Below are 22,223 nucleotides of genomic sequence, written 5' to 3'. Positions count from 1 at the left end.
CAGATTGCTCTGAGCCTGCAGAAGTGGCCCACCTTTCTCTAAGGGCTGGCACTCCGACTTTGCTAAAAGATGATGCAGAGGGCTCTCCTCTGCAGGACAACATGCACCTCGTGTAGAATCTGCCACCGTCTGCCCTCCTGACCACTAACCCAGTAACTAGGGTAAAGTCACAGCATGACTTGGCCAGAGACAAGCTGGGTCTCATAAGAGAAGGAAGGGCTTCTACTGCGAAGGAGCTGCAGAACCTACCAACATGTACCAGGAGCTGTTGACAGACTGCTGGGCATGGGTCCCAGGGGGAGGCCCTGAGACTGGAAGAGTATGCCGGAGACTATGTTCAGACGGCATGGGATCAACAGGGGCAAAACATTTCGAAAAAGGAAAGATGATCAATTTGGAAATACCCCGGCATGATCACGGGATGACAGTGGGAACATACTGCTAGAATGGCTCTTAGAAGACTGAATAAAATTATGGCCCACACCAACTAAGGTAGGAATGCCAGAATTGCCATAGCAGAAGATGGAAGAGGGGAAAAGGCTCAGAAAAATGGCCGTGCTAGAACTGCTATACTGCATGCAGCAGGAAAGCCTGCAAGGTGACTATATCCCACAGGAGACCCGGAAGATATGCCAAAGCAATAAGAAATGCACTGCTGGGAGAGACGTAAGAGGGCACTAGTATCACCAAGAGTCTCTAGGCCAGGGCTAATGATCAGGGCTAATGATCAGACAGAACTAGGCTCATGCATGACAGTGGGGATGAACGGATCCCGAAACAATAGAAGCTAGATGTGTCTGTTAACCCTCAGAAGCCAAGTGGATGCAATTCTCATAATGAGCAGCAAGTTTGGAGTGGCAGCTGGGGACCCTGACCCTCAGAGAGTTGTGGCGATAGTTACTAGAACATAGCTAAACTAATTGGGCAAAAGTGTTCTGCTCGCTGGGCGCAGTGGCTCACGCCTGTAATCCCAGCACTTTGGGCGGCCGAGGCAGGCGGATCACGAGGTCAGGAGATCGAGACCATCCTGGCTAACACAGTGAAACCCCGTCTCTACCGAAAATACAAAAAATTAGCCGGGCGTGGTGGCGGGCGCCTGTGGTCCCAGCTACTCAGGAGGCTCAGGAAGGAGAATGGCGTGAACCCGGGAGGCGGAGGTTGCAGTGAACCGAGATGGCGCCACTGCACTCCAGGCTGGGCGACAGAGCAAGACTCCTTCTCAAAAACAAAACAAAACAACATGTACATTTACAGTCTTGCCTCAGATCTGTGTTAATGCTCCTGCTCTTGACATAATATAGTCCTGAGAGGCATGGGCTGGCTGGATACTGATGACATCATGCTAATTGAACCAGCTGAGAGAGAACTGACTAGTGCATCAGAGACCTCTGTAACATGCATTCCAGAGCATAGGAGAAAAACTCTATGTTAGACATCAGAGGTCTAACATATCAGTGACATTTTTAGGGGTCCAGGGACCTGGGATATGCTGAGACTACTCCTCAAAGGAAAGAATACATTATTGGATCTTGTACTTCCCATCACAAAGAAGGAAGCCTAATATCTGGTAGGCCTCTTTGAGTTCCAGAAGCAACATATTCTAAAAGTGAGACTATCGCTTTAACTCATACTCCAGATTACATGAAAGCCCATCAGTTTTAAGTGGGGCCAAGAGCAGAAAAGGGCCCTGTAGCATGTCCAGGCTACAATGCAAGCAGTCCTGCTGCTTGGGCCAGATGATCCAGCAGACTCTATGTTACTAGAGGTATCAGTGTTGGAAATTTATGACAAGTCCCAAAGGGAGAATCACAGTGCAGACTTGCAAAGTTCTGGAACAAGGCTATGCCATCTGTAACAAAGAATTAAATGCCTTTCTAGAAAGCTCCTGGAATGTTATTAGGCCCTGTTAGAGCCAGAGCACCTGACCATCGGACACCAAGTAACCAGGCAGTCATAAGTGCTCAACATGAGCTGGGTTCTATCAGAGCCATGGAGTCATAAGGTGAGGCAGGCCCAATCCCAGCAGAAGTCCATCATAAGGTGGAAATGGTACATCCAGGATCAACCAGATGCAGGCTGAACAGCACATGTGATCTGCATGAGCTAGTAGCCCAGACACATAAGCCACTCATCACCGTTATACCAGCATCTCTCTCAGCTCACACCTCTGGCTCCATGTGGATCCCTGATTGTGATTCGTTAACAGAGGAAGAAAAAACCTGGGTGTGGTTCATGGATGAGTTGCTTCGATACATGGGTACAAACTGAAAATGGGTGATGGCTGCACTACAGTGCCATTCAGAGATGACCTTGAAAGACAACGGTGAGCAGAAATCTTCTCAATGGGCAGTGACTCTGTCATCCAGTTTATATGCAAGAACAAATGGCTTGGGTTTAGAACAAACTAGGACTCATAATGGTCAATGGCATTGAAAGAGAAAGATATGAAGATCGGGACAAAGAAGTATGTGGTAGAGGCACTTGGATGACATGTAGGAGCTGACGCGCAGTGTGAAGATCATTGATTAGCATGTTAGTGCCTATGTGACAGCACTCCCAACACATGCGTGGAGCAGCCATGGTGGGAGGGATGGAGGCTAGGCATGGGCCAATAGTAGAGGCTCACCAAGGCTGCACTAGCTCCTGCTGCTACATGTCCAATCTGCCAGCAACAGTTACTAGCACTGAGTCCTTTCTTTGGTATCATCCCTTGAGGGGACTGACCAGCCACCTTGCAAGGAGTAGCAATTAATTTAGACAGAAATAGACATTCTGGGGATGGTTTTGGCTTTCCTCCATCCACTGTCTCAACCAGCACCACTATCCCAAGGCTTACAGAGTGTTGAAACCACCAGCACGGGATCCCACATAGCATTGCATTAGACCAACAGACCCACTTTACAACAAAGGAGGTGCAAGAGTAGGTCCATGCCCATCACATCACATATTGAAACCAACTCAATAGTCCCATAGTTTTTCGATAAACCATAGGAATTGATGCTTCTGGTCTTAAAACTTCAATCTTTTATTTGTTTTATCTGCATTCCTTCTTCAGGAAGCAATCATCAGGCCTCTCAAAAAACTATCAGGCCAGGGACGGTGGCTCACGCCTGTAATCCCAGCACTTTGGGAGGCCGAGGTGGGCGGATCACGAGGTCAGGAATTTGAGACCAGCCTGACCAACGTGGTGAAACCCCATCTCTACTAAAAATACAAAAATTAACTGGGCGTGGTGGTGTGCGCCTGTAATCCCAGCTACTCAGGAGGTTGAGGCAGGAGAATTGCTTGAACCCAGGAGGTGGAGGTTGCAGTGAGCCCAGATCACGCCACTGCACTCCAGCCTGAGCAATAGAGCAAGACTCTGTCTCAAAAAACAAAAAAACAAAAACCAAAAAACAAAAAAACTATCAAAGAACTGAAATTCAGCCAGGCGCAGTAGCTCATATCTGTAATCCTAGCACTTTGGGAGGCTGAGGCAGGAGGATCACTTGAGGTCAGGAATTTGAAACCAGCCTGGCCTACAGGGTGAAACCCTGTCTCTACTAAAAATACAAAAAAATGGCCAGGCGCGGCGGCTCACGCCTGTAATCCCAGTATGTCCCGAACTGTTCCTTCCAGTGGGTTCTTGGTCTTGCTGACTTCAAGAATGAAGCCGCGGACCCTCGCGGTGAGTGTTACAGTTCTTAAAGATGGTGTGTCCGGAGTTTGTTCCTTCAGATGTTCAGATGTGTCCAGAGTTTCTTCCTCCCAGTGGGTTTGTGGTTTGTCTCCCTGACTTCAGGAGTGAAGCTGCCAACCTTCGCAGGGAGTGTTACAGCTCTCAAAGGTGGCGCGCGTCCAGAGTTGTTCATTCTTCCCAGCGGGGTTCGTGGTCTCGCTGGCTTCAGAGGTGAAGCTGCAGACCTTCCTGGTGACTGTTACAACTCATAAAGGTAGTATGGACCCTAAGACTGAGCAGCAGCAAGATTTATTGCAAACAGCAAAAGAACAAAGCTCCCACAATAGGGAAAGGGACCCTGGCGGGTTTCCGCTGCTCCCTCGGTGGCCTGCTTTTATTCCCTTTTTGGCCCCACCCACATCCTGCTGATTGGTCCATTTTATAGAGTGCGTTTAAAATCCTTTAGTTAGACACAGAGTGCTGATTGGTGCATTTACAATCCTTTAGTTAGACACAAGAGTTCTCCAAGTCCCCACCTGATTAGCTAGACACAGAGCACTGACTGGTACAGCCTTTACAAACCTTTAGCTAGACACAGAGTGCTGATTGGTGCATTTACAATCCTTCAGCTGGACAGAAAAGTTCTCCAAGTCCCCTACCCCATTAGCCAGACACAGAGCACTGATTGGTGCATTTACAAACCTTTAGCTAGACACAGAGCGCTGATTGGCACATTTACAATCCTTTAGCTAGACAGAAAATTCTCCAAGTCCCCAACTGACCCAGAAGCCCAGCCGGCTTCACCTTTCCCCAGCACTTTGGGAGGCCAAGGCGGGCAGATCACAAGGTCAAGAGTTCAAGACCAGCCTGGCCAAGATGGTGAAACCCCGTCTCTACTAAAAATACCAAAAAATTAGCTGGGCGTGGTGGTGGGCGCCTGTAATCCCAGCTACCCAGGAGGCTGAGAAGGAGAATTGCTTGAACCCAGCAGGCAAAAGTTGCAGAGAGCCAAGATGGCGCCACTGCACTCCAGCCTGGGCGACAAAGCAAGACTCTGTCTCAAAAAAATAAAATAAAATAAATAAAAATACAAAAAAAAACAGGCATGGTGGTTTGTGCCTGTAATCCCTGCTACTCGGGAGGCTGAGGCAGGAGAACCGCTTGAACCCAGGAGGCAGCGGTTACAGTGAACTGAGATGGCACCACTGCACTCCAGCCTGGGTGACAGAGCAAGACTCTGTCTCAAAAAAAAAAAAAAAAAAAAGAACTGAAACTCACCAGATCACCACATTCAGACAATGGACAATGAGATGCTGGACCCCTCATTCATCATGATTGCTTCCTTGCCCCTCCCTAGTTCCTATTTTGTTATACATTGTTACACTTCTTCCCTGATATATAAACCTCTAGTTTTAGTACAGCAGGGAGATGGATTTGAGACTAAGCTCCCATCTCCTCGGCTGTAGCACCCGATCTGTAGCTACAGAAGGCTATAGCATGACTCCTTCTTCTTCCTTCTTCTTTTTTGCTTATTCCTTGGTAATACTTGTTGTCTCCGTCATTGGCTTTCTGTGCAGCGAGCAGCAGGACGTAGACCAAACCTCTGGTGTTTCAGTAACAATATCATACTACCCAGTTTGAGAGAATGGTGGAGTAGCCTGTTGAAGCATCAGCTGGGAGGCATTGCAAAGATGGCAACCAACTTTCAATCTGAAAACCAAGAGGCAGAAGCAAGAATGACTCCATTTATCATCATACTCAATCACCCACTTGGAGAATTTGTGCTTCCTGTCTCTGCAACTATGTGCTCTGCAGGGTTAGAGGTCCTGGCATTAAAATGGAGAAATGCTGACCAGGCGTGGTAGTTTATGCCTGTAATCCCAGTACTTCAGGAGGCCAAGGCAGGAGGATTGCTTGAGCTCAGGAGTTTGAGACCAGTCTGGGCAACATATTGAGATTCCCATCTCTACAAAAAATTAAAAGTTAACTGGACATGGTGGCACATGCCTGTAGTCCCAGCTACTTGAGAGGCTGAGATGGGACTTCAGGCTATTTGTGCCAAGCAGGACCAGCAGACAAGAAGAAGAGTCACCACTTTGGCAGAGGCAATTGACTGTGATCAGCAAGGGAAGGGAGCTCTACTGTTACACACTGGGGGCAAGGAAGAACATGTTTGGAACCCAGGTGATCCACTTTGTGGTACTCACCCAATTTAGACAGCTAATGGACAACTACAGCAGCTGTGGCCTGAGAAGGGCCTGGTGACCAGGGAGCAGATAGATCCCTCAGGGATGAGGATCTAGGTCCCCGGACCAGGTAGGCCACCTAGACCAGCAGAGTCTATTTGTGGGTGAGGGGAAATCTAGAATTGATAGTAGTGGAAGTGAAAAATGGGTATTAATCGTAGGCTCAAGACAAGCTGCAATGTCAGGGGCTGTTGTTCATCTCCTTAACCTTCCTGTTATAAGTTTCTCCCAGGAAAGAAGCCCACTGGAATTCCAGAGGAACTGCTACTTGAACTTATTTGAAGTAGATCTGAACAGCACAAGGGGTGAATTATAATGGACACTGAGATGCGCGGTCCATAACCCCCATTAGGACTGATTACTTATCCCCGCAACTGCTTGGGAGTGCTGCAGGCAGACAGCTCTCAGCTGTGAGCACTCCTTAGGAATCGCCTCTGTTGCAGAGAGCAGCCTACTCGCTTTCCTAGAGCTGCCTTCATCCAGTGACCTGGCCCCCTCACCCTAACTCAGGACATCTCTGAAGGGCCTGCCAGCCTCGGAGCTCCTCTTGGGGTTGGCTGATGACTTTGTTGAGACTACTGCACAGTCCAGTCCTGCTTCCTCCTCTTCCCGTCCACAGGAGTTGACCCCAAGAGCACTCCCCAATAAACTTCCCACTCAGTCTCCCTCTCAGAGACTGCCTCCGGAGAACTCAAACTGTGACGTTAATATTTGAGCAAAGACTTGAAGGAAGAAGGAAGATTATTCCAGGTAAAAGGGCAGCTAGTCCAAAATCTCTAAGGCAGCAATGTCTATGTGGTCAAGAAAGAGCGCAAGAAGCCAGAGTGGCCGTAGTGGAAGGAGGGAATGGAGACCATGGAGGAAGATGAGATCAGAGCAACAGTAGGAAGCCAGATCATGGAGTGCCCCAAAGACTGTTGTTAGATTTGGCTTTTTACTATGAGTGGGTCCCATTGCAGGGTTTTGATAAGACAAGTGACACGGCCAGGCGCAGTGACTCACGCCTGTAATCCCACCACTCTGGGTAGCCAAGGCAGGCAGATCACCTGAGGTCGAGAGTTCGAGACCAGCCTGGCCAACATGGTGAAACCTCGTCTCTACTAAAAATACAAAAAAAAAAAAAAAATTAGCTGGGCGTGGTGGCGCGCACCTGTAGTCCCAGCTACTCAGTGAGGCTGAGGCAGGAGAATTGCTTGAACCAAGGAGGTGGAGGTTGCAGTGAGCTGAGATCGCACCACTGCGCTCCAGCCTGGGTGACAGAGGGAGACTCCATCTGAAAAAAAAAAAAAAAAAAAGAAAAAAAGAAAGAAAATTGACACATTCTAACTTGAAATGGAAAGAATCATTCTGACTGCTGTCTTGAGAAAAGAGTATGAAGGGGAAGGATGGTCACAGGGAGACTAGCAGGGACTCTATTTCAGTCATCCATTGAGATGGGACAGTGGCCCAGACCATGGTGGCAGTGGAGAAGACGGCAAAAACTGATCTGATTCTGGATATAGGCCGAAGGTAGAGCCAACAGATTTCCTGAGCAATTGGGTATAGTCTGACAGAAAGAAAGAAGTCGAGGATGACTCCAGGGTTTTTTGTTCTGAAGCACCTGAAGAATGGAATTGAGATGGGGAATGCTATGGATGGAGCGAATGGGGGAATAGAAGATAAGGAGTTTAATTTCATTTTGGATGTGAATTTTAAGATGCCTATTAGACATCCAAATAAAGATGTCAAGTAGTCAGTGGGATGTACCAGTCTGGATTTCAGGGGAGAGGTCTGGACTGGAGATATAAATTGGAATCATCTGCACACAGACATGGTTGAAAGTCTTGAGACTGGATGAGACCACCAAGGTAAGGGGTATAGATGAAGAAGAGAAAACCAAGAACCAAGTCCCAGGTGCTGTATCCTTAAGAAGGCAGGGAGGAGGGAAGAGCCAGCAAGGGAGATAGAGAAGTGACCAGTGTGGGGTAGGAGGGAAATTAAGAGAAAATAGGGTCCTAGAAGTCAAGAGAACCAATTGTGTCAGAGAAGAAAGGGGACCCAACTGGCTCGAATTATGCCCAAAGACCAAGTATGATGACAGCTAAGGACTGTTCCTTGAACTTAGTCAATGCTGGCAACCTTGACAACATCAGTTTTACTAGAGTAGCAAGGACAAGAGCCTGGCTGGAGTGGCTTTCAAAGAGAGTGCATATCACCTATTCTTCTGAGAAGTTTTATTGCAAAGAAAAGCAGAGAAATGGTAGGTAGTGGCAGAGGAAGTGGTTAGGAGAAGGTATTATTATTGTGATCCATTTTACAGATGAGGAAAATTAGGCTTAAAAAAAGCCTAATTTTCTGCAGCACTTTGGGAGGGCAAGGCAGAATTGCTTGAGCCCAGGAATTCCAGACCAGCCCGAGAAACATGGCGAAACCCTGTCTCTACAAAAAATATCCAGGCATGGTGGTGCATGCCTGTAGTCCTAGCTACTAGGGAAACTGAGGTGGGAGGATTGCTTGACTCGGGAGGTCAAGGCTGCAGTGAGCTGTGATCGCACCGCTGCACTCCAGCCTGGGTGACAGAACAAGACCTTGTCTTGAAAAAAAAAAGTCAGGGAATTTGCTTAGGTTCATTCAGATAGCAAGTTGTGATTTGAGCTCAGAATCTAGAACCTGAGCTCTTACTTTTTTTTTTTTTTAACCAATTCCCTATTGATGGAACTAAGTTTTTCTCAAATTTTTCTATTATATTGATTTTACTTCTATTGTTTAAAATGTCAGTTATAAAGTAGATGAATATTCTTTTTTTTTTTTTTTTTTTCTATGTTGGCTAGGCTAGTCTCAAACTCCTGACCTCAGGTAATCTGCCCACCTCGGTCTCACAAAGTGTTTGAGCCACTTCTCTTGGCCCAGATGAATATTCTTACAGGTAAGCCTATAATCACATTTCTGATTATTTCCTTAAGATGAATTTCTGGGCGTAGACAACCTGGGTCAAACGGTATGCACATGTGTACAGCTTTGGATGCCTCTTGCCAACGCTCTACGGAAAGGTTGTAGTCGTTCCCACTTTTGTCAGCAACACAGGAGAAGGTCCATTTCCTGCATCATTACCAACACTGGGTCTTATCTTTCTCTCCCAACCGCCTCCCACTGCATAGTGAGAATGATACCATTTTATTTTCCATATGTATGATTACCAGTTAGATTTGACCATGTTGTACAGGTCTATCTCCCAGCCACTCCTTTGGCTTCTGCTGGTGTTTATCACTCTCAGACTTGATCGCCTTCACCTGACCCCTCTCATCAGGAATATTCATCTCTTGCTGCAATAGACCCAGTTTAGAAGGTAAACTGCACAGAGCTAGGTTGAATTTTAAAATAACAGTAATTTTAGGGTAAGAAATTAGATCTTGGGTGATTTTTCTATCTGAGAGACTGTGGAAGAGCTAAGATTTTAGAAAAGCTAGGGGCAATATAGGAAGGTGTGATCATTAGACCTTCTGTGTAACTCTCCATGTAGCTATGACCTAAGAGTGTCTCATTCCGAAGAATCCCCCAGAGTGTGCATTGAAAGGGGAGGGAGGTCCCTTCATAAAATATACTTCCAGGGCCATAATTTTCAATTTAGCGACTGTTGGAGGGCTTTCCTGTTCTTCCTTTGCTCCTCAACCTAGCCCTGTCTGGGAGCACAGCTGATAAACTGACCCCAGTACATCTGAAAGAAGCATAGATATTTTTCTTTTCTTTTCTTTTCTTTTTTTTTTGAGATGGAGTCTCACTCTGTTGCCCAGGCTGGAGTGCAGTAGTGCGATCCCGGCTCACTGCAACCTCCGCCTCCTGGGTTCAAGTGATTCTCGTGCCTCAGCCTGGGACTGAGGCTGGGACTCATCCCTGTAGCTGGGACTACAGGCATGTGCCACCACACCTGGCTACTTTTTGTATTTTTAGTAGAGATGGGGTTTCACCATGTTAGCCAGGCTGGTCTTGAACTCCTGACCTCAAGCAATCCACCTGCCTTGGCCTCCTAAAGTGCTGGCATTACAGGCATGACCACTGCGCCCAGCCAGATATTTCTTTTCTTTTCTTTCTTTCTTTTTTTTTTTTTTTTGTTTGAGATGGAGTTTCACTCCTATTGCCCAGGCTGGAGTGCAATGGTGTGATCTCAGCTCACCGCAATCTCCGCCTCGCAGGTTCAAGCGATTCTCCTGCCTCAGCCTTCCAAGTAGCTGGGATTATGGGCACCCACTACCACATCTGACTAATTTTTGTATTTTTAGTAGAGACGGGGTTTCTCCATGTTGGTCAGGCTGGTCTTGAACTCCCAACCTCAGGTAATCTGCCCGCCTCGGCCTCCCGAAGTGTTGTGATTACAGGCGTAAGCCACCGCGCCTAGCCAGATATTTCTTTATACCAGTAATACATAGTTGTTGTAAAAAGATTAGGAAATAGGCCAGTACAGTGGGGCATGTCTGTAGTCCCAATTATGCAGGAGGATTGCTTGAGCCCAGGAGTTCAAGGCCAGCGTGGGCAACATAGAGATAACCCCTCTCCACTCCCCCATCTCCATCGCAAAAAAAAAAAAAAAGATTAGGAGGCTGGGTGCGGTGGCTCACACCTGTAATCCTAGCACTTTGGGAGACTGAGGCAGGCAGATCACCTGAGGTCGGGAGTTTGAGACCAGCCCGACCAACATGGAGAAACCCCATCTCTACTGAAAATAGAAAATTAGCCAGGCATGGTGGCACATGCCTGTAATCCCAGCTACTCGGGAGGCTGAGGCAGAAGAATCACTTGATCCTGGGAGGCAGAGGTTGCAGTGAGCTGAGATCACACCATTGCACTCTAGCCTGGGCAACAAGAGTGAACCTCCATCTCAAAAAAAAGAAAAAAAAAATTAGGAGGTAATGACAGCAGAAAGAACAATAATTAAACCAACAGAAATTCCTTCCATTGCCCTCTCAGATAATTGTTACTTACATTTTGCCAATTTTGGTTTTCAGATCTTTTCATTAAATGTTTTGTATAATAAATTTACATAATCTATTCTTTTCCAGTAATAAATCTTGAATGTCTTTCTAACTTTCCAGTTGTCAATAAATGTTAGTCTACACTGTCATTTTTTTAAAAACAACTTTTGTAGAGACAGGGTCTTGCTATGCTGCCCAGGCTGGTCTTGAACTCCAGCCTCAGGTGATCCTCCCTCCTTGGCCTCCCAAAGTGCTGGGATTACAGGCATGAGCCACTCTGCCCAGCTTACACTGTCATTTTTAATGAGTTAATTTTTATTGAATTTCATTATATGGATCATTTTAAGTAATTTAGTGAATCTCTAATTTGTGGACTTTTATTTCTTAGTTTTTTACTACAATAAGCAAGAGTGATAATATTGAGGCTAGGTTCAGTAGTTCATGCTTATAATCCCAACACTTTGGGAGGCCAAGGCAGGAGGATTGCTTGAGCTCAGGAGTTTGAGCCCAGCCTGGGCAATGTACTGAGACCCCGTATTTACAAAAATTTTTAAAATTAGCCTTGTGTGGTGGTGTACACCTGTAGTCTCAGCTACTCAGGAGGCTGAGGTGGGAGGATCACTTGAGCCCAGGAGGTCAAGTCTGCAGTGAGCCATGATCATGCCATTGGATTCCACCCTGATGACACAGTGAGACCCTGCCACAAAAAAAAAAAGAGTGCCAATATTGTACATACATATTTGTCCACTTGTCCGGTATTCCTCTAGGATAAATCCTAAAAAGTAGGGTTACTAGCTCAAAGAGCGTGCACATTTTTAGAGTTTCTGAGATGAACTCCTAATGATCCAAACATTTCCTGAACTACTTTATCTCCACAACAGAGTTCTAGTTATAGGTTTTCACTCAACGATGTTCTTGCTGAAATGAGCAAGGAAGAAGTCACAGATTCTCTTTGGGAAAATGATTAGTTCCGCAAGCAAGGATATTATTTGAGAAAGATAAATTGAAAACAACAGATGAATGGAAGGTGAGGAGTTTAACATCTAGAACGCAAAGAAGCAGATCTGTATGCAAGTGAGAACCTGAGCTTCCAGAAGCTTCCATGTGACTTGGCCTCTGCTTAATAGCAGCAGCAATCCTAGGACTCTTGTTTAAACTCTGTCTACATTCTCACCATCCTGTCTGATGGAAGAAATGACAGAACTGGAAGAAGAGACATCGTAGAGATGGATGTGTGCCCGGCTCAGACAAGCACTTAGTGTCTTGTTAAGAAGACCGAAAACATAAACAGGAGAAGAATCCTCTGTAGCAACATCAACAACCATCTTCACACTAGCCCTTGGTCTCTTAAGCCAACAGGCCTAAAATCGAGCTCATTGTTCTTTCCCATGGACCCTTGTTCCTATCATCCCTATCTTCAATTAGTGGCATCGCCGTTACTTAGCAAGCCTAAGCAAGAAACCTATGACTTCTCCTTCTCCTTTAACTCCAACATCGAAGGAGCCAATTATTTGCGTGTATCCTATCCTCAATGTCTTTCCTTTCCATTCTCCTTATAACCCTGGATGGAGCCTCCATTGTCTTTTGCCTGAGAGAAGGTGGCGATCTCCAGAATGTGTCTATGGAGGTTTCAAAACCTTCTGATGGCTCCATCGTCTGCAGCTGATGCTTCCATTCCTTAGTAAGGCAGTGAAAGCTTTTCCAAAATCTGACCCTAGCCTTGCTTTTCAGCTTCATCCCCGCTACTTCCCTTCTTGTCCTCCAGATACTTGGACTTCCCCAGCGGTCGCCTCCCTGTGCTTTTGTTCTGGTGGTTTTTTTCCCCACTGACCTCTCTTTCTCCTCCCTTTCCCAGCCTGCTGAACTCCTTCTCATCCTCAAAGGCCAATGCAAATATTTAATTCTCTGCAGCTTTCTCCAGACAGAATCAATCATCCTCTCTACTGTGTTCCCATAGCATTTTGCCTAACTGCTAGAGAAGCATTCAGGAGGTATCAGATGCCTCCTGATAGACTGGGATTTCACTGAGGACATGGAATGTGTCTTATTCATCTTGGATACCGAGGGCGTAGCCGAATTCCAGGCATATAGGAGGGGCTTAGTAAATATTGGTTGAATTGGATTAAGTCAGAAATAGATCCAGGTCACTGACTCTTATGCAATGTCTTTTTTTTTTTTTTTTTTTTTTTTTGACAGAGCCTTGCTTTGTTGCCTAGGCTGGAGAGCAGTGGCGCATTCTCAGCTCACTGTAGCCCCTGCCTCCCAGGTTCAAGCTATTCTCATGCCTCAGTCTCCTGGGTCACTGGGATTACAGGTGCACACCACCACACCTGGCTGATTTTTGTATTTTTAGTAGAGACGTGGTTTCACCACGTTGGCCAGGCTGGTCTTGAACTCCTGACTTTGGGTGATCTGCCCGCTTCAACTTCCCAAAATGCTGGGATTACAGGCGTGAGCCACTACGCCCAGTCCCAGTGTCTTTTATATTATCCCAAAGTGAATACTTGCACAGCGAGGGGACCATTACCAGAAGGCAGAATGGACCAACCTCCCACACTTCCTTTCTGTTACCCATGGAAATTAATTCTTTTGTGTATGATATTGTCTCTAGTTACATTACAAATATCCCTTCTGCTGAGCATTCTAGGGATTAAAAAAAATACAAATATCCCTTGGAGGGATTAAGACTTTAAGGCATTATCATCAAGGTTAACTCTACTAAAATTTTTGTGCTGAAAATGAACTTAGAAGTTGTTACTCCTAGGCTGGGCGGAGTGGCTCACACCTGTAATCCCAGCACTTTGGGAGGCTGAGGCGGGCAGATCACTTGAGGTCAGGAGTTTGAGACCAGCCTGGCCAGCATGGTGAAACCCCGTCTCTACTAAAAATACAAAAAAAATTGCTAAGCATGGTGGCCCACGCCCATAATCCCAGCTACTCGGGAGGCTGAGGCAGGAGAATCACTTAAACCCAGGAGGCAGAGGTTGCAGTGAGCCAAGATTGTGCCATTGCACTCCAGCCTGGGCAACAGAGAGAGACTCCATCTCAAAAAAAAGGAAATAGTTGTTTCTAAAGAAACAACTAACCTATAGGGGCTACCTGCAGAAGGAGTGGGCATCAGGTATGTTAACAGGAGCACTGAGAGGAAACAGATGCAGAGCAGGGCTGGGGGATGTGGGTGGTAAGGGCCAGTTCTGCGTGAGGTACCATGGAGGGAGATATGGGGTAGTGTGAGTGCCTGGATGCCTGGTGAGGGGATGTGCGGGCAGGGAGGGAATTACATCGTGGGAGAGGGGAGGAGCAAGGACAAATTCTTCCTACTTCCCAATTCGGTCAAATGTCTTCCCTGTGTAGAGTGATGATTCTTAGTGAAGATCCTGACTTCCAAACACCTCTGGTAGATCTCCTTTTTTGCTAGAGTGCCAGAAAATTCTTAGGTAATTTTCCAATTTTAATTCATTTTCATCTTAAAAATAAATACATGCCTCATGGTATTTTTAAGAGGGGTGGGTGTTTGATGAAATAAAATGAGTGACAACAGGGTGTCACAACTCCAGAAAGGTTTCGTATCGCTGGTTTAGAGATTCCCAGTGAGTAGGAGTTTGATGAACTGAAAAATGAAATGGCTTCCAAATCACTCTGCCCTACTATGCTGATTTGAAACACATAACCTGCCTACACTGCTGAAAAGCTCCCAGCCCTGGGGTGAATGAACCCTGCAAAGCTACTACTTGGCACTCACCCAGCAGTTTGCAAAAGGCAGTGAAAGGAAATGTTCACAGTCAATTGATAGCAGCAGGACCCTTGGGGAGCTAGAGTGAGGGATGGGACCAGCCAAGGCCATTTGGACGGGCATCCAGGTTACCACACAAAAGCCTTCCTGGGAACTCTCAGGACAATGACGGTTTGGAGCCCTGGCTTCACGTTTCACTTTAAAAGAGGCCACTACCTAAGTGGGTTGAGATGCTCCTTTCTGGCTCTCTCTAGTCAAAGGTTCATACTGCCCAGGAGAAGAGTGAAAAGGGAAAATCAGCCTTATTAGCATGTATTTATTTGGGGGCTTGACTCTGAGGCCGCATTTGGTGGCGGCTTTCAGGACTGGAAGAGGCTAGTAGATTCCTTCTATATTTGAAAGCAATTCATGACTTAATTTCACATTTTTAAGCTCTGGATTATGTAGGGTGCTTATATATTCAATTATTACCTTGGATTAAGATTTCAAATTGTGATCCTCCTATTTCCCAAAGAAGAGAGCTTGAGGAGTTCATCAGGCCAGGATTCTTCTTCCTTTGAGAGACAACCAAGCAGATGGTGCTGCTAATATGCAGACACCTGCACAGATGCCCTGTTGAGGCCCAAACAACAGCTGTGGCTTTTCTGCATACCCAAGGAAAAACTTACCTTTCCCTCTCTGATTTTTCCTCTTTTAAAATTCTGTATAGCTACTAATGGAGGGGATAAGGATAATGCAAGACAGGGCTTTTAAAACACTTTTAAAGCAATGAAACCCTCTTTCAATTGAAATCTGTGCCTAACTTCAGTATGTAAAACCAAAAAGAAAGGCCAGGTGTAGTAGCTCATTCCTGTAATCCTAGCGCTTTGGGACGCGGAGGTGGGATGATTTCTTAAGGCTAGGAGTTCAAGACCAACCTGGACAATATAGCAAGACTCTGTCTCTACAAAAAATACAAAAATTAGCTGGGTGTCGTGGTGCACACACCTGTAGTCCCAGCTACTCAGGAAGCTGAGCCAGGAGGATCTCTTGTTTTTTGAGATGGAATCTCACTCTTTTGCCCAGGCTGGAGTGCAGAGATGCGATCTCGGCTCACTGTAACCTCCGCCTCCCAGGTTCAAGCAATTCTCCTGCCTCAGCCTCTCAAGTAGCTGGGATTACAGACATGCGCTACCACGCTCAGCCAATTTTTCTATTTTTAGTAGAGATGGGGTTTCACCATGTTGCCAGGCTGGTCTCGAACTCCTGACTTCAAATGATCTGCCCACCTTGGCCTCCCAAAGTGCTGGGATTACAGAGGATCTCTTTTTTTTTTTTTTTTTTTTTGAGACGGAGTCTTGCTCTGTCGCCCAGGCTGGAGTGCAGTGGCGCAATCTCGGCTCACTGCAAGCTCCACCTCCCAGGTTCACGCCATTCTCCTGTTCAGCCTCCAGAGCACCCAGGACTACGGGCACCCACCAACACGCCCAGCTAATTTTTTTGTATTTTAGTAGAGACAGGGTTTTACCATGTTAGCCAGGATTGTCTCGATCTCCTGACCTCGTGATCCGCCCACCTCGGCCTCCCAAAGTGCTGGGATTACAGGCATGAGCCACCGCGCCCGGCCCTGGAGGATCTCTTAAGCCCAGGAGTTTGAGGCTGCAGTGAGCTATGATCATGCCACTGCACTCCAGCCTGAGCAACAGAGCAAGACCTCATCTCAAAAAAAAAAAAAAACAAGGAGGGGCCTCGGTGCAGTGGCTCACGCCTGTAGTTCCAGCACTTTAGGAGGCCAAACTGGGCAGTTCACTTGAGGCCAGGAGTTCAAGACCAGCCTCGCCACATGGTAAAACCCCATCTCTACTAAAATTACAAAAATTAGCCAGGCATTGTGGCACACACCTGTAATCCCAGCCACTCCAGAGGCTGAGGCAAAAGAATCGCTTGAACCTGGGAGGTGGAGGTTGCAGGAGCCAAGATCGCACCACTGCACTCCAGGATGGGTGACAGAGCAAGACTCTGTCTGAGAAAAAAAAAAAAGAAAAGAAAAAAAGTAGTGGTTCTTTGGTTAAACTGGGATGGGGACCTGGAGTCTTGACCTCCTTGCTTCCGGCCCCTGGGAAGCAAAATCTGACATAAATTCCAGAATGCTGCCATCATCCCAATCAGAATTTCTCAATCTCCAAGGGAAATTTTGTCACCTGGCACTTCAATGGCTGTTTTAAAATGTTACAAAAGATTTGGCAAGATCCCAACGGGAGGGACAAGCACCTACATCTGGGCTTGGAAGCCAACGGTGTGATATGAAGGAGTCTAAGTGGCCACTGCCAGCTCCGCTGTGGGGACTGCCAGCCTCCCATCCTGCTTGCTGTCTACATCACATAATGTGCCTGGTTGAGAAAAGGCCTTAGGAAGAGCCAGAGAGTGCCAGAGAACGGAAAGAGTGTGACACATGCCTCGCTGAGGTCGAACAGCGCGTCAGCCTTACTTTCCCAGCTGACTAAGGACGCCTCCCAACAAGCTGCTTGCCTGCTGAAGCCTGTCTTGAAAACTGAGAGTAGATGGCTGTGACTACCCAGAGTTTTCTCCCCAGCAGTTAACGAACACACAGCAGACGCATTCATGCAATACCTTGGAATCATCCCAGAAGCTCCAGGTCAGGTCTCCTTGTCTGAACGCCCCTACCTAGCTGGGCCACACAAGCAGTTTCCACGCTGAGTCCACTAAGTAATCCAAAACAATTGTTCCTTGGGATTTTTCTGAAAAAGAGATAGAAAGGGCTCTGCCTCAGTGAGCAGAGGGAGCTGCTTCAGTATTGGAAACAAAGATAACTGAAATGCATTCTTTGGAATTTGATAAACCCTCTTCCCAAGACAAGAAAGGCATTAAGTCAGACCTGAGCTTTGGGGCTCATTTCAGGTACGTGCTGGCTTTAGCAACTGAGGAAAAGCCATTATCCCTGTCTTCTTAATTTCCCACAGCAATCAGCCCTAGTAGGTTCACCATGTTCTCTGTGCAGTTTGAGACAAACTCACTAAACGTCCTGTTCTCTGAAAAACGATCCATCCAAGAGGGCACAGCCAAGAGTGTTTCTCCTTTTGGTATCAGGGACAGGTTGTGATGCTGCTGTGATCAAATACATGAGTTCCTCAGGTGAGGGGGCAGCCCGTCTACAGTCCTGGTGGGGAGGGCTGCACTCAGCGTAGGAGCTGGCTATTTCACTGCCCCCACCCCATCTTCATTGCTTGTAGACATCCAGAGCTCTATGGTGTGACATATATCCTGGAATAGTTCCAACATCCCTGTTCCAGGACTTGCTAGATGCAGACCCACTTGTGATATGGTTGGAAAAGTCACTTTTCACCTCCTGTCCTAAGCTGCTAAGAAAAACGAATCATGTAGCCTAGATTTACATGTCTGCATTTTTCTGGTGATCATGAGTGACTGATTTGAGCAATAAGTATATGACTGAGAGGCCCCCGCCAGGCATTTGTGGAGTGGATTGCTGAAGCTTAGTTAGTTAAGCAATATGCCAGAAATTTGGAGATCATAAACTCTGACTTTTGCCACCCTGCTACATGCTCTTCAGCCAGTTATTTCTCCTATGTTCTGCCTTTATAAAATGGGGATAAGTTATCTTTGAGATTGTTTTAAGAAGAGACACTAATGAAAATGATTGCCAAGTGCCTCTCTAAAGAGAAAGTACAGTAGGCATAAGTGCTTTATGTGATGAAATTCAATCTTTCTTCCTCCCTTTGCAACCTGAACCATGGAATCAATAATGTTTTTCCAAGTGCAGTGTCCCCAGGACAAAATGTGAACCAGTTTCCTAAGCTCGGCAGCCCTCGGATGGGGAGGAGCCCCTGGCCTCTGGGGCTTGGCGTCCTGGGCTGTGGCTGGCTTTACGGCTGTAAATGCCCATCTTATCCTGGGATTCCAGCCAAGATGCCAGGGTTGCAAATTTCTCTAATTTCAGAGGAAGCTTTGTTTAGGGGTTGAGTCTTCACAATGGCTTTTGCCATCTATCTCCATTTTATTTTCTCTTTTATCGAGTACCTATTGTACCCCAGGCACTATGCTAACTGCATTCACCTACATTATCTTGTTTAATCCTCTGAGCGGCTCGGCAAGGGGGGTGTCATTACCATTCCTATTTTACCTCACGAAATAGACACCTGGGGGGAGTGAAACAAGTTAGCAACGTAACACAGAAGACAATGGGCAAGGCCAGGATTGCAACCCAAGCTCATCATTACTCTCCCATGCTTCCTTTCCCACAGTTGTCCTACATTCAGACACTTCCCATTTAAGAGAAAATCAAGCTGCAGTTTGAAAAAGCACTAACTAGAGAGTTCAAGGGAGTGGGGTCTTCTGCCCACACCTGTGGGGAAGATGCTGTAGGCATAGCTATTGGGTACTACCTGCCTTGGAGGATGAGGGTGAAGGGAATGGGGTCCTTCCTCTTTCACATGGTCCTGAAGACCAGTGCCCAGGCCTATGTGTTCTCAGAGCATTTCCTGCCCTGGATGCAGGGCATCCAGGCTATCACTGCTACAGCAGGGCCCCTAATGCACTGCCTTATAGCCAACATGACTGTCAGCTCATTTCAGCTCAATCATCCGGCCCTGTGAGAGACGCCCACATGCTGAAGAGCCTTTCTGCAGTTCTGCATTGAACTCTTCATGTGGTCTCATCTAGTAATGAGTGCGAGTGGTAAGTTCAAGAAACAGAGCAAGGGAGAGGACCCTTCTTGTGTAGTTCTTTTTTTTTTTTTTTTTTTTTTGAGATGGCATCTTGCTGTGTCACCCAGGTTGGAGTGCAGTGCAGTGGTGCAATCTCGTCTCACTGCAACCTCTGCCTCCTGAATTCAAGGGATTCAGCCTCTGGAGTAGCTGTGACTACAGGCATGCGCCACCATGCCTGGCTAATTTTTGTATGTTTAGTAGAGACGGGGTTTCACCATGTTGGCCAACCTGGTCTCAAACTGCTGACCTCAAGTGATCCACCCGCCTTGGCCTCCCAAAGTGCCAGGATTACAGGCGTGAGCCACTGCGCCCAGCCATTGTAGTTCTTTATATAGAGAAAAAAGTACTGATGACTAGCTTGTATCAATGAGAACTGAGATGTAGAGCAAAGCGGAGCTGCTTATAGATTGACTGATTTTTTACCAAAATAAGGGAGGGTCCTTCCTGACAGTTTTGCTTGGGGATTGGGGGAGAGACTGCAGCTTGTTGCATAATATCTGTTTCCCTCTTAATTATAAAACTCCAAGTTTATATGGAGCAAAGTGTCCAGCTAACGTCTACATTTCCAAGCGTTCCTGGCCACTGAGATATAAGGGAATATTATATGTAAAAATTTCAAGAAGTCTACTGAGAGCAAGCTGACTCAGAGGGCCAACCTTTTGTTGCTTCGCTTGTCCCTCCCCCTTTGTTCTGCTGCCTGGAATGCAGATGTGATGGCTGGCATGCCACTGCCCTTTTAAACCATGAGGTAGCCTTGGGGATGGAAGTCAGCACTAAGGATGGTGCTGCAGAAAGCTAGAAGCAGCTTGGGTTCCTGCTAACTTCATGGAGCCACCATTCCTGCCCAGGACTGAAGTCCCCTGGAATTCTTTTACATAAGAGGATAAACCCTGCTTTCTGTTGTATAAAATCTAACTTAATCCTAAGTGACAGATTCTGTTTGATAGAGGCAGCTGGAATTTCTAGCTAGTCAAGGTCACCTGAGCCCTGTCTGCTCTATCTACCTCCTAAAGGCACATACCTAAGTCTTCCGGATAGTCTGTGCACAAGTTACATGATCACCTGTAGAAGGGTAGGTGTGGAGACTTTTTAGGTAATACTAAATTAATTCCTGAATTCTATTTTTTGTGGAACGTGTGTATATTGAACACCTACCACACACCAGGTACCACGCTATACACACTCGGGTCTACGCTCAGGACACTTAAATAGAGTATTTGAATAGAGTGAGATGGCAATTTAAATAGAGTGAGATGGCTAGGTGCAGTGGCTCACACCTGTAATCCCAACACTTTGGAAGGCCAAGGCAGGCAGATTGCTTGAGGCCAGGAGTTTGAGACCATCCTGGGCAACACAGTGAGATCCCGTCTCTCCAAGAATTTTTTTTTTTTTTGAGACAGAGTCTCACTCTGTTGCCTAGGCTGGAGTGCAGTGGCCGGATCTCGGCTCACTGCAAGCTCTGCCTCCTGGGTTTACGTCATTCTCCTGCCTCAGCCTCCCGAGTAGCTGGGACTACAGGCGCCTGCTACATCGCCTGGCTAGTTTTTTTGTATTTTTTAGTAGGGACGAGGTTTCACCGTGTTAGCCAGGATGGTCTCGATCTCCTGACCTCGTGATCCGCCTGCCTCAGCCTCCCAAAGTGCTGGGATTACAGGCTTTAGCCACCGCGCCTGGCCCCAAGAATTTTGTTTTTAAAAAAAAAGTTAGCCAGGTGCAGTGGCATGTGCCTGGGGTCCCAGCCACTTGGGAGGCTGAGGCAAGAGGATCACTGGAGCCCAGAAGTTCAGCGCTGCAGTGAACTATGATCACATCACTGTACTCCAGCTTGGGCAACGGAGTGAGACCCCATCTCTAAAACAAATAAACACAGTGAGCTGTGCACTGTGAGGAAGTGCTCTAACAGAGGAGTTCCCTAACCTAGTCTTGTAGAAGGCTTGCAAGAAAAAACTGGGGCCTGTAGGGCAAGTAGGAGCCAGTCAGACGTAAAGTAGCCAAATGAAGAGCTTTCTGTGGATGATATACAATCTTTTTTAATGGACTACAGTTGTCTTTCCAAACAGGCTATGACCCAGCAGCTGATTCTTGCTAAACTTGCAATGATCTTGCCATGATCAATACTGGTAGCCACTCCATTACCGTACCCACGGTTTAGAAGGTAGTTTGTATTTTTCCTTCTTTTCTTTTACCACAAACTTTACTCCCTCCTAGGGTCTGGAATAAGGAAAAAAAAAAATGCATGTAGATCAGGAAGTCTGATTATGTACCAAGAGAGATTTGGGGAAAATTCAGACTGGTTGTATCCAGATGGGTTTGCACAGTCAGTATGTGGTCCTAGGCCTTGGTCTTGGCAGAGAGGCAGTGCAGGGCAAGGGAATTTCCCCAGTGATCAGTGGTCTCTAGGGAACCTGTTTGACTTTGTCACTTAAGGACCTTATCAGATCCAGGCAGCTCTAGGTCTGCTGCTTCTGCCCCAACCCAAGTTCTAAGTTTTTGTTTACATTCAAGATAAGACTGGCCAGGCGTGGTGTCTCACGCCTGTAATCCCAACACTTTGGGAGGCTGAGATGGGTGGATCACAAGGTCAGGAGATCAAGACCAGCCTGGTTAACACAGTGAAACCCCGTATCTACTAAAATTACTAAAAATTAGCCGGGCGTGGTGGCACATGCTACTCGGGAGGCTGAGGCAGGAGAATCGCTTGAACTTGGGAGGTGGAAGTTGCAGTGAGCCGAGATCACGCCACTGCACTCCAGCCTGGGCAACAGAATGAGACTCTGTCCCCCCGCCCAAAAAAAAAACAAGATGAGACTGTATTTGATTATAAGTAACAGAAACCAACTAAAGCCAGCTCAAGCAAAAAAGGAAAAGTCAGAGGACAGGTAAGGATTTTCTTTTTGCATCCAGTGGCAGGAAAGC

The 22,223-nt window shown here is 46.7% G+C and overlaps 1 long non-coding RNA gene across 1 annotated transcript in view; it reads left to right on the top strand.

The window, feature by feature from the left end:
* LOC112613922 overlaps window positions 1-22,223 on the top strand; it is a 52,530-nt gene that overhangs the window by 19,193 nt on the left and 11,114 nt on the right. The window contains exon 2 of the long non-coding RNA XR_003117015.1: window positions 19,173-19,275. This is a non-coding gene — a long non-coding RNA (uncharacterized LOC112613922). The remainder of the gene's footprint in view (window positions 1-19,172; window positions 19,276-22,223) is intronic.

Source organism: Theropithecus gelada, chromosome 1, assembly GCF_003255815.1.
Source record: "Theropithecus gelada isolate Dixy chromosome 1, Tgel_1.0, whole genome shotgun sequence".
In the NCBI taxonomy this organism is placed as follows: Eukaryota; Metazoa; Chordata; class Mammalia; order Primates; family Cercopithecidae; genus Theropithecus; species Theropithecus gelada.
The sequence above is the reverse complement of the archived record's forward strand: the minus strand, read 5'-3'. Positions and strand labels throughout refer to the sequence as shown.